Source organism: Penaeus chinensis, chromosome 7 (assembly GCF_019202785.1).
Source record: "Penaeus chinensis breed Huanghai No. 1 chromosome 7, ASM1920278v2, whole genome shotgun sequence".
Classification (NCBI taxonomy): Eukaryota; Metazoa; Arthropoda; class Malacostraca; order Decapoda; family Penaeidae; genus Penaeus; species Penaeus chinensis.
The window spans coordinates 38,961,011-38,966,010 of NC_061825.1; positions in this window are offsets into that span (position 1 = coordinate 38,961,011).

The following is a 5,000-nucleotide window of genomic DNA, read 5'->3' on the forward strand; positions in this document are numbered from 1 at the left end:
TCAAATATCTTAATGCTTTATGAATACTCAGCATTTCTGCCTCCTTATCACGAAACATTTTAGTCTTGTAAACACCATAACTCTCTTCTTACATACAACCGTATATAAGGTACCCTTGTTCCTTCACCACGAAACCACCATGTGACCATATGTATTGGAATTTATATTCATTCAAATTCTTTCATATTTTCCATTAGGAAATGTTTCAAAACGAAGTTTGTTCATAGAAATTTCTGAGCAGTCCAGTCCTGCCCGGCCACAGCCGGCCGGGCAGGTGGCCCCGCTTTTCCAAGGGCGCCTCTGTCTTGCCTGTCCTCTGTACACCACCTACCATACTCCCGTGTTAATAAACTGTTGAAGCTGAGACACAGCCTCCTCCTGGCATAACACTGGCGGCAGCAAGTGGGATACGTCCTTCCTCTTGTCATTACACAAGGATTATATAAGTATAGACCTTATAAATAGCATGCATCTTTTATAGACCTTATACAGCCCTTGGGTATTGGATTCGCACCTGAATGCCTGGGTATGATTAGCTTATACCCCCCCCCCCCACCCGCTGTTCTCACTCTGCTGTTCACATGACTCTCCACGTGACACCCATGGGAGACGAATTTATTTTAGTCCTTGTTTCTAAACGATTCAACACAATTAACTTTTAGAATTGTCTCCCCTATAAAAAAATTTGGACCATTCCGTTTTCTCCAAGCATTCCATTAGAACCGTTTTCTATATCCACACACACTTTTTTTTCCCTAAAGTTTAAGTTTTCCGAAAAGAAATGTTCATTTTGAAATTTGACTGATGAAAGTTTACCGCAAAAGTTCCCTCTTCATTATCTTTTTTTTCAATACCTCTGTCATTCTTCTCATTGTTCTTTAAATACGTAGGAATAATATGGCCTTTTGTCAATAGCATTACTGCCGTCAAAATGGATTTTCTTTTTTTTATAATATATATAGCGTAAAAAAGGTGGGTATGTATGGCATTAATTCACTTTTATGTTATATAATTATAGTATCTAATATTGATATTGATTATTAGGCATATTATAAACAATGTATATATTAGTATATCTTTATTATATTACAAGGAATAAAAGGGTATCATTAATATTCTTTATTCTTGTTATTCTAGTGATAATGATAATAATGAAGATAATGATAATAATAATTGTACCGATAGTAGTAAAAGTACTAATAATATTTATCATAACAATAAAGGTGATAATGATAGTAATAGTAATAATGATAATAAAAGTGACAACATTGATATAACAATATAATGATAATACTAATCAGGATTATCATTATCATCATAATGAGAGTAATAATGATGATTATGATAATAACAATAATAGTAATAATGATTATAATAATAGCAGTAGTAATAAAAATAATATAAATAATCATTAGGTTAATAATAATAATAATATAAATAATCATAAGGTTAATAATAATAATAATAATAACAATAATGATAATAATGATGATAATGATAATAATAATAAAAGTAGTCATAATGATGCTAATATTAATAATGATAATAATAATAATGATGATAATGATAATAATAATGATGATAATGATAATAATAATGATGATAATGAAAGTAATGATAATAATAATAAAAATAGTAATAATTATGATGATAATAACAATGATAACAACAACAATAATGATAGTGATTATAATAATAATGATAATAATAACAATGATAGTAATGATAATAATGATAGTAGCAATATTGATAATAACAATAATAATCACGAAAATGTTAATAATAAAAGGTCTAACATTACCGTGTTAATACTATAGTAGAAAACCCCAAGCTAGATTTATTGATGATGAGAAATTAGTACCATAATAATGATAATGATCATTATAATAACAATAAAGATAATAATATAACGATAACAATAATAATGATGATCATGATAATAATAATAGTAATGATAATAATGATAATAATAATCATAGTAATAATAATAATATGACAATGATAATAATAGTAATAATGATGATGATGATAATAATAATAACAATAATAATACTACTACTAATAATAACAATACTAATAATTATAATAATAATAACAATGATAATGAAAATGATAACAAAAACAACAACAGCAATTACATGGATAATGATGACAATGATAATAATAATAATAATAATGATAATAATAATGATAATAATAATAATAACAATGACAATACCAATAATAGCAATAATAATAGTGATAATAATAAAAGTAATAATAATACCACTAGTTCTACTACTACTACTAATAATAATACTATAATATAATGATAATGATAATAATGATAATAATAATAATAATAATAATTATTATTATTATTATTTTGATTATTATAACCACAATGATAGTAACGATAATAACGATAATACTGGTAATAATTGTGATAATGATCATGATAATGACAATACAAATATTAATGATAATGATTATAATGATAGTAATAAATATAATAATAATAGCAATTATAACAATAATATAATAATAATGATAATTTGTATTGCAATAACAATAATAGTTATAGCAATACTAATAATAGTAATTATGATATTATGACAGTAAAACATAGTGATAATGATAATAGTAATAATAGTAAAAACATAATAATAACTATAATGATGATGATAATGATTTTTACAGTTTTTGTCAGGCTGTAAATTTTGATCGTGTGTTTTGACTTTCCCGCGCATTCTTCTCCGCGGTTTGAAAATTGACCGCGAAAATCTCATCAATTATTATTTTCTATGAGTTTTTACCCCCTACTCAGTGTTTTTTCTTTTCTTTTCTTAAGAGATTGAATGTGTAGTCTCATTATGAATTATTTTCAAGAAGTCTGTATAAACTATTCAAAGTGTTTTTTTAATTAAGTGACTGAATGCGCACCATAAGTTAATTTCTAGGAAAGCTCACAATGACTATTTTTCCTTTTCTTTCTGTCTTTGTTATGTAGAATGTTATACAACAGTCATATAAAAAATGTTTAGCTGAAGGTTACCGACGACGCGCCAACTTATCCCGCGTAAAACAAAGGAAAATAGTCACTATAGCAAACTTACATGTGTCAGTAGCACGTTTTCTATACATTCACGTGGCCATTTTTTTTATATTTCTTCTACAGTTGACTATCCTTTTATAAGGCAATGTTACAGTTGCAAAATTCAAATTAGTTCATCATCTTTGGTTTGCTATATATCATGTAAAGAGTTGTTTTTCTTTGTTACTAAAATAATAAGGGATGTTTAATGGAATATAGTTCATAACAAAATCACAAATCACTGATCTCAAAAGGATCGAAAATCACGGATGAAACTCAAATGAATTTAAATAAATGAAATAACGTTATAAAGGCTATATAATCTCAATGCTTTTTTGAAAGAGCTGGATGACAACAACAACTAATAAGATCAAAGATAAAACAGATAGATAATAGATAGTGAAGAGGATTCCGAACAAAGGATCATATGGGGAGATAATGCAGATAAGGAAGATTAAATGATAAGGAATTTAGAAGGAAGAAAATAGCGTTTGAGATCTGTTATAATATCATAATTACTAAATCACGCGCTCGGAGTCGGCGCGCTGCCGCCGTTCGCCAGAGCGTAGAGTTTTTTTTAATTTGCTATACCCGGCGCCATTGGGTTAACTAATGGAGGTTTCTGATGGAGGCTCCGGAGGATTGCCATTCCATATGCTCATTTGCATATATGGAGAGGCATAGCTTGAAGGACACACACACACACACTCTCTCACACACACACACACACACACACACACACACACACACACACACACATATATATATATATATATATATATATAAATACATATGTATACACATATACATATATGTGTGTATATATACATATACATACATATATATACATATCTATATGCGTATATATGTATGTTTAAATGTGTGTGTGTATATATATGTGTGTATATATACACATATATACATATATGCATATATACGTATAAATAAATGAGCAACCGAAATCCGTGACTCAACCAAATTTCACGACGGAATTTCCTCGTTAGCCTCACCACGTGGGACACAGAACAGGCTCGTCTGCGTTGGAAAGGAGGGGGTCATTCATTTAGTTTTTATATATCTTTCACATATCTTTATTTTCTTTGTGTGTGTATGTGTGTGTGTGTAGTTTTGTATACCTGTGTGTGTGTGTGTGTGTATGTGTGTGTGTGTGTGTGTGTGTCTATGTAGGTGTGTATTTGTATGCGTATCCGTGTGTTATACTGTATATGTGTTGTTTTAAGCACATATTTTATATTCCACCACAAGTACACATTCTCAAACTGTAATTACGTATTTTTTTTCACCATTTACCTCACACGATTCCGAATCAGCTGATACCTCGTCGATTGAACCTGGGCGCCAATATCCCGTAGACTTTTTACGCCACTGTTAGACCTTGTTCTCACCTCGCTATAGCTTTGTATTCACGTGGCGTCTGTTACATTCAGACCTGATTTGAATCGAACGCATGAATGAATGGGTGTGCTTGTTCATTCTTATGGCGGTGGTATTCAAATCTGTACCTTGTGTAATTGGAAAATGCTCTGAACGTTTTCCATACATAAATACATATTTATATACATATGCTGTGGATACTATGTCTTACTATTTATTTTTATTCATCTCTCTCTCAAACTGTCTATCGATCTATCTATCAATCTCTGCCTATCTGTCTATTTACATATCTACTTATCTCTTTATCTGTCTACCTATCTATATATCATTTATATCTACCTGTCTACCTATCTATATATCATTTATATCTACCTGCCTACCTATCTATATATCATTTATATCTACCTGTCTATCTACATATATCTTTATCTCCCTCTACCTATCTCTCTCTCTCTATCTATCTATCTCTCTATCTATCTATCTATCTATCTATCTATCTATCTGTCTCTATCTACATATCCATCCATCCCTC